The following is an 11,654-nucleotide window of genomic DNA, read 5'->3' as shown; positions in this document are numbered from 1 at the left end:
GTGATTTTCTCAGAGTCTTGGTGTCACTGCTCTGGAACACTGGGCAGCTAATCTCAGAGTCCCAGATTCTCCTTACAGCCCAAGGCTGCAGCAAGGGGCAGCTCTGGAAAGCTGGAAAACTCCCTTAACAGTCCTTTATGTATGTTTAGGGCCAGAATCTTGCTGAATCCCATGAAACAGCCTTGAAGGGCAAGGGGTGACTGGCTCTTAACAAATAACTATATGGCTCTCAGCTGCATGCTGTAAAAATGCCTGGGTTTTCTCAAACTGGTCTCCAAGAAGGCATTACAAAGTACAGAGCAAGGAAAGCTAAGGGCTATTCTGCATATTAATTACTTAGAACAATAGCTGAGTCACACCCAAACACAGGAATACACAATGGCCTAGCAAATGGGTAAGTTGTCATGTGAAAGTGTTAGTGGAAGGGAATTTCCCTGGTACAGGTTTCTTCACTAGGCCAAAAGGAATAACATAATCAGGTATTTGCTAAGAACCCTGGTGGTAGGTTTAACAATAGACTAACATTATATCAGATCATTCACCTGGCTCCATTTTAAATGGTAAATGCGGCCTGCTCCCCGCCATCTTTTGGTGTATGCATTCCTTTTGTTTTGTGTCACTGTAACTTGGCAGATGTATTCACCTGTTTTTTTTCTTCTGTATAAAAAAAGTGTGGTGTTTGTTTGGACAATACATTCAGATCCAGCACACACTCCCTTGTGTCACGTCTGTTTGTAACCCTATTCCCGTCGACTCTACGCCCATCTGTTTCAGACTCTGATTCCCACGGATTGAGGGGGGCCCATTGAGCCTGGTCCATGGCAAGTTTTCAACCTAAAAGTAATCTTTCTGAGAAAGATTTCTGCCTTCTGAGAAATCAGAAAGTTTGGACAGTATGGATCTAAGTTTCCTGGATGCCACACCCACCAGAATCTGAAGTAGATGCTTCCTTCAGTGACATCAGACACAGTAACACAAGCATTTACCCCAGCACTTGAGAGGCAGAGTCAAGTGGCTCTGTGTGAGTGTGAGGCCAGACTGATCTACACAGCAATTATCAAGCCAACCAGAGCTAAATAGTGAGTCCTGTTGCTCAGAAAACAAACAAACAAATAAAACAAAAGGAAAACAATCCTCAGCCCCTGAAAAGATGTGAGATGTTTTATTCAGTAACCCAGCACTGAGGGGGCAATGCCAAGACTAGTACTGGTTCAAGAAGAGTGACCTGGCTGAAGGCTAATGGGATGGAATTTAGACAGTTGGTGGTACCTACAGACTCACTCTGGATAAAGGCCGTATACTGAACATAACCAGAGCTGCTGACTACTTGAGTCCCCTACAACACCATGAAATGGAAGAGGGTGCTTTATGGATAAAATTGACAATAAAAGCCTTGTACGTTAGGGAAGGAAGGAAGAGCTAGGGATGTCCTAGAGACCAATGTGCAGCCTCTAAATGACTGTACCCAGAACTAATCTATCTGCTTTCATCTCTAGTGTGATCCAAGCAATCATATCCCCATGGCAGTATCATCAAGGAGAAAGGCTGCTGAACATGGAAGGACAACCCCACTGGGATGATCTCTCATTTCAGAGTGAAGCAGCACACACACATACACCATTACCTGTTACCCTGTTAACAGAGTGAGGAGGTTGGGCAGTCTGTTGAGAGTTACAAAATTCTTACTCTAGTAAAGAGACTGTAGTTGAAAAGGTTCCAGTGGAAACCACATCTGTGTTTTCTGTGTTACAGAAGAAAATGAAGCCATCTCTATGCCAGGTCCTCCTTTCCCAGGCCCCACACCAGGACAGGAATGCATAGCCTGCTCTGGCTCTCTACTGACCACAAGGAACTATTACAGACCTTACTTCTCTCTGGGCTAGCTCATAGCCCAACCTTTCTTAGCCTCCGGCAGGCACCCAACTTCAGCCTATTCTCTTTCTGAGACTGCACACTGCAGGAGATCTCCACCTCAACTCTAAAGTTGTCAGAGTGCTGTGTGGCCCTCAGATAGGTGAGTTCTCAGTCCCATTCTGTATCAACCTGCAACATTACCCCAGATTCTGGTCTTCACTTGTGGAATGAAGGATCTGTAATAAAAGACATCATAGACTCCTTCAATCTAGGAATCTCTCTAGTTCTTTGGTCACTGAATAAATGTGGGTGCATGTGCATATGTGTGGATGTGTGTGCAGGAACAACTCTGGAGGGAAACAGAGATTCATTTAATTTTAGTGTCAAGGATATCATCCTGTCAGTTGGTTTTCTTGTCTGGGGGGTCTGTGGTAAAGAAAAGCCCCAAATTGGAGGCTTGTGATAGAGCAATACTGTTCAAGGTCATGGCAGAAGAAAGGAGGACAGAAAAGGGCACTGTGTCCCACAACATCCTTCAAGGCAAGCCCACAGCATCCTACCTTCTTCCTGCTGAGTCTTACTTCCTAAAGCTGAGCATCCACTCACAGCAGCACAGGCTGACTACAACCTGGCTCAGAGGCTGGGTCTGGAAGTACAAGTCTGGGACCCTAGAACTTCCAGCCTGAGGCAGAAGGACAGAAAATTTTGAATCCAATCTGGGTTTCTAAGCAAGTTCAAACCAAACCCAGGCTCTAGAGTGACAACTTACTCAACAATCCTTAGGTCCCCAAAAGATCCGTCACTAAAAAAACGGGTTACTGTGACAATTTTATAAATGTGTACTGTCATTTCCATCGACAGCTGGAGCACTTGACAGAGCTCTGTCAAATACTACACTGACACTGGGAATCTGTTAGTCAGTAGGTAGGTCAAGAGTAGTCATTGCAAAAGGACCCCGGGGTTAAATCTCTCACCAATTGAATCTGAACAAAAAACATCTATCAATTGGGATGGCAAAATATATACTGTAGCTTATAGGTAAAGTGCAGAAGTATTTCTTGAGATAATACCTTATGATATTCATCAAATTTGGAAAGAAAAACCCAAGGACTTACTACTAGGATATAAATCTGGCTGTACTTCACAACAGAACATGGAGCAGGTCTGGAGATGTGTCAGTGGATGAGATTGCAAGGGAGGATTGGATAACACAAAACTTAGAGAGGCATTTAATCTATGGAAGCCAAAACTCTCTATCTATGTGGCACTAGGGATGTAGCTTAGTGGCAGTTCATATCTTTAGATTGCAAAAGGTCCCAGGTTCAAAATCCAGAAAAAAGAAAAACAAACAAAAATTCTCATAGGGTTATTGCATCTTTTTAAACATTGGCTTATAGTAAATCTGGCATCTTAGATGAAGAGGTGTTCTGAGGGTACATGTTGTAAAACTAGACCATTAGTTCTAGCTCTGGAGCAAATGCAGGTAGATGGAAATGTAGAAAGGAATCTTATACAGGAAACAATTAGAAAAAATACTATGAACTGTGCCGTGAGTAGAGTTTTTGTTATTGTTTCTGTATGCAATTTAAAGTTTATCTTTTAACTTTCACATGTGTCTGCATTTACATGTGCCATGTATGTACAGGTACTAACAAAAGGGAAACAATTGTCCAATACCCAATGGACCTAGAGTTATCACAAGTTGTGGGCTCTGGGTGACAAACTGGGGTACTCTGGAAGGGGAGGAATCTGGAAGAGTGGAAGTTCTCTTAACCAATGACATCTCACTGATCTCTAAGACCTCTTTTTACTTATGTGTCTCTGTGTGTCTGTGCACATGTGTATGAACATGCCAAAAGATGCTATTAGAAGACATAAGATGCTCTGGGATGGAGTTAAAAGCAATTGCAAGCCACCCAGCATAGGTGCTGAAACCAAATTTGGGTCCTCTGGGAGAGCATCAAGTGTTCTTAACAACTGAGCCATGTCTGCAGCCCTCAACATCATATAATTTTAAAGATGCAAGGGAGAAGGAAAATATCTCTTATGATCCAGGCTTCCCAAGGCTTTCTAAATGTGTGTAGTCAGGCTAATAGAAAACTTGTCTGTCCCTTACTGAAAACAGTCGTGAAGCCTGCAGCCAATCAACAGGCAATATAGTGATTTCTATGTACAGTTCAAATTCAGACTTCAAACTGCCCTGCCCAAGAGGGTTTGGAATTTATTCCTTACGATGGAGCCAGTAGCACCGTAGCTTGGCCAAGAAGAGAAAGAGAAGGCTGGCTGCACAAGCAGGCAATGTACCAATCTGTGGGTTCTGCATGTTGAAGACTCTAAGCCACCAGCTCAACATACAGAGCCTGCTGTATATCTGTGGGTCCAAGTTGAGCTCAACCATTATCCCTGATTTCCAGGACAACGAGCACTCAGTTCCAAGGGATCCACAACACAGACAGGGTAAGACACTGACTGTCTAGGCCAGGGATAGGAGGAGCAGGTGATGGGGCAGTGGCCTAGAAAAGTGCCACTGTGGACACACAGTGAGAGCAGAGGGCCTTCAGGAAGATATAGGAAAAACTGAGGCAAGGTGGGAGCAGTCACTTCTCTCTGTCCTCACAGGAAACATGGGTCTGATGCTGCTTGAGTCCTGACTTTATCTCCTGCTGCTGCTGCTGGGACTTGTCCTAATGCTTGCCTCATGCCAGAGACAAACCCCTTCCCAGTGGTTTACCATCCAGCATATCACTAATAAGTCCAATCTCCAATGTAATATGGAAATGCTGCCTATTAACAGGAATAGAAGATGCAAGAAATTAAATACTTTTCTTCACACAACTTTTGCTAGTGTTGTTGGTGTGTGTGGCAATCCAAGTGGCTTGTGCAGTGACACTAGATATACAAACTGTCATAATAGTTCATCTCAGGTACCTATAACTGTCTGTGACTTCACAACTCCAGGAAGAAATTATACCCAATGCAGATACCAAACAAAAGGATCAGTGGAGTACTACACAGTTGCCTGTGAACCCAGAACTCCACAGGACAGCCCCAGGTATCCAGTGGTTCTGGTTCACTTGGATGGGACATTTTAGCTCCAGTGCCAGCACTTTGTACCTTCTCTCCTCTGCTATTGCCAAGATCACAGTAGTGAAGAACCAATTCCTCTGTTTGCACTTCATATCAGCACCTGTCCTCATGAAACTTGTCGCTGACTCCCTTTAATTTAGCTGAACAGATCTTTTCTAAATAATAAACACGTTTGCATACAAATCTAGATCTCTGATATCTCTGTGTCTGACAGGGTTGGAAAGAGAGGAACAGGGAGAAACATACACTGAGAAGTGTGTGTGTGTGTGTGTGTGTGTGTGTGTGTGTGTGTGTGTGTGTGTTGAGACAGGACCTCATACCATTTGAGGCATCTTCCCAGTCCCTGGAATCAAATGAATCTGAGAAGAGATGAACATCTTTCTCGAATGTTCCCAAAAAACATCTTACCTGAAGTTTTTCTGTGGGAAAGAAGTGGCTGGCAGAGGAGACCAGGGAAATGGGATCTCTCAGTGAGGCTATTCCTTGCCCTCTTCCTGCATAGCTGTCCTTAGATATCAATTATAAGAACATTCAACAGAAACCAGGAAGGAAAGATCTCAAGATAAGGGAATTGGAATCTACATGGAAAAGAGATGAATAATGAGAGAGCCTGCCCTGAGGTTATAGATGATTGTTAGCTACATAGGAACTAGGAATGAAACCCAGGGCCTCTGCCAGAGCAGTCAGTGTTCTTAACTGTTGAGATATCTTTCCCCCTCAAGGGATTTTTAAAAATGGTGTTTGTTTGTGTGTACATGTGTGTGTGTGTGTGTGTGTGTGTGTGTGTGTGTACTTATATCTAACCATACATGTATTTAGATGAAAAGCTAAGATGAAATCTTAAGGAAAGTGTAAAATAGGGGAGTAGAGTATATGGAATAGGAAAGCAGAAGTTGGGACTTTCTGAAAAAAGAGAACCAGCCACACAGGGTGAGGAAGTGCAAGAAAGGTCAGAGAGGGAGAGGAATGAAAGAGAACAAATTAAGGTTACAAAAATGAAAAAATTTGCATGATTAACACCACTACTTTGTATCTAAAGTAGTCTTACTTTTTGTCTTTTTACACAGACAAAAATCAGGAAGTGGATCTTCCAACTGTACTTTCTGGGGTGACCCATCCATCTGAGAAGACAGAGGCTCAGATTCTAATGCTTTGTCTTCNTCTCTCCTTTAGCTAACAGATTCCATAGGAAATGGAGACAGACATTTCATCTCATGTTTATCCATGTGACCATTCTTGTCTCTTAGATAGGTGTTGGCACTTTTCTCTGTATAGCTAGCATGGCTTATTCTCTACCACACTATCATTTCCCTGAGAAGATGATGTTACAGGNAATGATCTGATTCTGGACAGGGGGTGATGAAGTTTCAGGGTTTTGTTTGTTTGTTTATTGTCCAGGTTTTTGTTTGATGTTTTATTTTAATGCTTTACATTTATTGCATTGCTGGTGGCTCACATACCATAGCACTATGTGGAAGACATGTATGTGGTGGTCATGTATGTGGGTATCAAATGAGAAATTACAGAATCTGGTTCCCTTCTTTCAACACATGGACTCTGCAGGTCAAACTCGGGTCATCAGCAGTGCTTTCATTTGCTGAGCCAATTCACTGGTCCATTATGAGAGATTTGAGAACCTTTCTTGGATAACAGGTGGGGGTTTAATTCCTCTGTCCTCAGGTGGAATCTTTGCTTTGAGGCCACTGAATTTAGCTGGAAAATATAACACTAGCTGTTAACATCATGCAATGTGACAGTCACTGGGGTTCTCAGAACCACCTGGTAAGGTCGCTTCCACAGAGGATCTAACTGTTCTGTGGATTTTACCAGGAGAACACAGATCCATTTTGACTGAGTGTATACAACTTTGTTCCCATACTCTTGCAGGTTTATTATAATTCCAAGTTCATAGTGTATTGTACTGAATCATCTGATTGACCTCAGAGTCTAACCCAGGACTCATGTGAGGAAAATCATACAAAAACCAAGGACTATACTTGGTGTCAGTTTGCGGAGCTATTCTAACACTCCTGTGGGCAACAGATTCACCCATTTATCAGAGATTTCTTGGCAAAGATTTCCTAGGATCCATTTAAGAGCTTGGTTAATCCTTTCAATACCACCTGAGATTTGGGGCTTCCAATCAGAGTTCGAGTAATATTTTATCCCTAGACCTGTGGATATTGATTGAGTCAGATGTGTTGTAAATAAAGGTTAATCTGTGAGTCTTAATTGACTAGGAGAGACCAAACATTAGAGCAGTGTCCTTTAGGGACAAATATTTGACTACTCAGTAATCATTTCAACCACAGTTGCTGAAGATTCTATCCAGTACAAGAAGGTGTGTACAAACACTAACACAAATTTGAAGCTGCCACAAGGAGACAAAAGAGTACATTCTACCTCCTAGTCCTCACTGGGATAGGAGCAAGTCCTCTGCATTGCTCCAAGATGTATAAAGGATGAGGGCAGCAGCATTATGAAGACCATAGCCCTGATATTCTTGCTTTACTGTGGGTAAGTCTCTACCCAAGAGCAGTCAAGTTACCATTTACAGAGTGACTTCCCTCGCTAGATGGAATGAGTCATGTATTCCCTGATTTTTCTTAACTGCAGGACCTAGAGAGTAAAGTTGTTTCCCACATTGATCCATGGTCAGTGTCTGTTGTCCCTTTTCCTGGCAGAGTGATGTACATATAGGGATTATATCACCTGTCTTTAGAAGGATTAGTACTCTCATGGTGATCTATCTGCAATGCTGTCTTCTTTGCTTTCCTCTGTGCTGGAATATTTCCTTGGAAAACATGAGACATGCATGTCCTTCTGATGGCCCTTCCAGTAGATGACTGACCTTTGTCAAAAACTTTGACTGTGTCCAATATGTTCAAAATCTTTTTTGCTTATGTTTGTTTATGTTTTATATGTCAGATGTTGGATGATAACCATTCTGGAGGTTCTAGGAATCAAACTCAGGTTGCCAGTCATGAATAGCAAGGGCCTTTGCTGGCTGATACACTACCTCACTCCACCCTCATTGTTATCTCCATATTCCTAGTAGCAGAATTCTCATTGTTAAGACCTAGGTAAAATAGCCAGGCCAAGATGGAATGTTAAGGCCTAAGTAAAAATGTTAAGGCCTAGGTAACTCTTTCCTGGATAGCCTGTCATTTTGTGCTGTTACTAATATTATAATGAAACTTTCTCATGTGTTGCTTCTGCTGTTTTTAGGAAACTTTCTAATACCAAGTTCATTATGTATTCTTTTCTGTTCTGTGTTCTTGGAAATCATGATAAAATTCAATAGAACTGTTTTGTCTAGGTACCCACAATAAGCTTGAACTGGAACCAACCACTCAACAGCACTTCCTTATGGTATATGCTTTTATAAGTTCCCACTGGGAAGGACCCAATCATAAGAGAGAGACCTGCATCTATTGAAGATTAAAGCTTCAATTTTGAGTAAGGTTTACCTGAGTAAAGTTTAAGTTGCCAGGAACTTCCTAGCAACTGACATCCAACTTGGTACAAAGAGACATGTATTTTGGTAACTGTCATCCTGGTTGTCAAGTTAAGACATGAAGGTTAGGCATATCCCATCCTGGTTGACAAGTTAAGACATGAATGTTAGATAAGCAAGTCTCTTGCCAAACTTGAATACTCCAACCAGTGGGAACAGAACAAGTGACAACAAAGACATGTTCTTAAGGAAACCCCCATCTCTAAATCCTGATTGGTGAAAATCTTGGCACAGATATTTGTAGTCTCAGACTTAAAAATCCCTACTGGATCTTGACTCAACGTCATAGTCTGCTCCTGAGTCTGATCTGAGTCCCTTTTCTATCAGCCTTGGGGTGTGGTGTTCCATAAACCATTCCTGTTTGATGAGATCCACCAGTGTCTAACTAGAGTGTGTGATGATTCCCAGAGCCCAACACAAACATTTGAGTCATGGTGCCATTTTGCACTCTAAAACTTGCTATGTCTTGTGGGGCAGTGAGCTATGCACAGACAACTTGGTCCCAGATCAAGCACCGGCCTTGAACCCTGGTGACCTGGTAGGTAGTAACTTCCACCTGCCTGGGATGACAAGCGTTCAGCCACACTTCCTGGGTCCCTGGCTCCTACCGCAGCTACAGCCTCCCACAGTCCCACTGCAGGGAAGTGTGTGCCCATTAGTCACATAGGCAATGCCCTAGGCTCCTGGTATTCTGTATGGACTCCACCATGACAGTTACCTGGGAACGCCCAGGTATGTTCCTCTCTACAATTACTTGACAACATCCAGGTAGACCTGCCCACTCTAAAAGGGGCTATCTGCCCCCTCCTCCCTCTCTTACCTTCTTACCCTCTTACTCTTTTACTCTCGTGTCTCTCTTACTCTTGCTTCCTGCTTGCTCCTCCTCTCCCCATCCTCTTCTGCTTTCTCTCCACATTGCCATAGCCAGTCTCCCTGCTTCCTTCCTCTCTTTCTCTCTCTGCCTTTCTAAAATAAATGCCTTAAACCATGGACTGCTTCTTGTCATTATGACCTGCCTTGCTGGAGCAATGGAGCAGGGGAATACCCTCATAGAAGCATGATAAGGGGAATGGAATGGGGGTTTGCAGAGGGGAAACCTGGAAATGGGATAAGATTTGAAAGTTAAATAAATCGAATATCCAATTAAAAATAAGAGTAAATTGGTGATAGGGAAAAAAAAAGAATTTGGAGTCATCTTAAGAACACACCTAAAATCTCTAGAATGAAAAGAAGTAAACACATTCAAGAGGAATAAATAGCAGGAAATACTCAAACTCTGGGCTAAAATCAACCAAATAGAAACATAGAGCAAGATACAAAGAATCAAAGAAACCTAGAGCTGAAAATCAACAAGACAGCCAAACAGTTAGCTAAACTAACTAAAGGTCACAAAGACAGCACCAAAATTAAGAAAATCAGAAATGAAAAGGGAGACATAACAACAGAAACTGAGGAATTTAAAAACTCAGCCTGAGCCAGGTGTGGTGACGCACCCCTCTAATCCCAGCGCTTGGGAGGCAGAGGCAGGTGGATTTCTGAGTTCGAGGCCAGCCTGGTCTACAGAGTGAGTTCCAGGGCAGCCAGGGCTACACAGAGAAACACTACCTCATAAAATTAAAAAAAAATAAAAATAAATAAATAAAAATAAATAAAAACTCAGCCTGTCTGANTAGAAAAGCCTATGCTCAACAAACCTGGAAAATGTAAATGAAATGGATGATAATTTACTTTATTTTAAGATTCATTTTTGAATGTATGAGTGCTCTGCTGCATATACACTCACATGCGAGAAGAGGGCATCAGATCCTGTATTTGTGAGCCACCATGTGGAATTGGAATCAGGAGCTCTGGAAGAGAATTCAGAGTTCCCAACTGCTGAGCCATCTCTACAGCCCAGTACCACATACCAAACTTAAATCAAGATAAGTAAACTATATAAAAATTCACATAACCCCTACAGAAACAGAAGAAAAAAACAGCAAAAATGAGGGCATTGACTTTATAATCTGGAATGAGTCTGCACAAATCATGTTTGAGACTTTAAAGATGGGTGCTTTAGCTCAAACCCCTAGCCATTCCAGATGCCTCCAAACCATTTCATCTACAGGTCCATGAATGAAATGTTACTGCAAGTAGTGTGAAACTACATATTTTAGGACCATGGTACCACCATGTAGTAGCCCTGTCCAGGCTACTGGATCCTGTGTCCTTAGATTGTTCCACTTGTCTAAGAGATATGTTGGCTACCATTATTTTAGCAAAAGAAACAGAGAAGTTAACTCTGGGTCAGTATCTAATACTTACATCACCCCATGCAGTTAAGGTTCTTTTGAAAGGAAAACCGGAACCCTAGCTGATCAAGGCATGTGTGAAAAAGTAGCAGGTCCTTTTCCTGGACTATCCTGGAATCTAGATCGAAAATCATGCTGTCATTCAGTCCTGGTAAATTCTTGCTAGAAGATGTCACACAGAAACTCATCAGTAATTGTTTCTGAGGAAACAAACATGATGAAAGAGTTCTGTTTCTGTAACTCATGTACCCATGGAAGGAGTTACAGAGACAAAGTTCAGAGCTGAGATGGAAGGAAGGACCATCCAGAGACTGCCCCACCCAGGGGTCTATCCCATTAATAACCACCAAACCACTACACTATTGCATATACCATCAAGATTTTGCTGAAAGGACCCTGATATGGCTGTCTCTTGTGAAGCTATATCAATGCCTGGCAAATACAGAAGTGGATGTTCACAGTCATTTATTGGATAGAACACAGAGCTCCCAATGGAGGAGCTAGAGAAAGTACCCAAGGAGCAGAAGGGGTCTGCAACCCTATAGGTGGAACAAGAGTATGAACTAACCAATACCCCCAGAGTTCCTGTCTCTAACTGCATATGTAGTAGAAGATGACCTAGTTGCCATCCTTGGGAGGAGAGGCCCTTGGTCTTGGGAAGACTGTATGCTCCAGTACAGGGGAATGCCAGGGCTAGGAGGCAGGAGAGTGTAGGTTAGGGAGCAGGGTGAGGAAGAGTATAGGGGACTTTCAGGATAGCATTTGAAATTTAAATGAAGAAAATATCTAATTAAAAATTTTCAAAAAAAGAAAAAGAAAGAAAGAAAGGGATCTGCCTAGACCTAACAGACACCCCTACATCCTATGGAAGATTCTGAGTCAATGCTCTACATAGTTGGGAGCAT

General features: G+C 42.4%; 1 pseudogene; it reads left to right on the top strand.

The window, feature by feature from the left end:
- Positions 1-4,478: 4,478 nt before the first annotated feature.
- LOC110315042 lies at positions 4,479-4,946 on the top strand (annotated as a pseudogene).
- The last annotated feature ends 6,708 nt before the right edge of the window (positions 4,947-11,654 follow it).

The sequence above is a fragment of the Mus pahari genome, unplaced genomic scaffold (genome assembly GCF_900095145.1).
Source record: "Mus pahari unplaced genomic scaffold, PAHARI_EIJ_v1.1 scaffold_6398_1, whole genome shotgun sequence".
Taxonomy (NCBI): Eukaryota; Metazoa; Chordata; class Mammalia; order Rodentia; family Muridae; genus Mus; species Mus pahari.
Note: the sequence above shows the minus strand (reverse complement) of the source record. Positions and strands in the feature narration are given on the sequence as shown.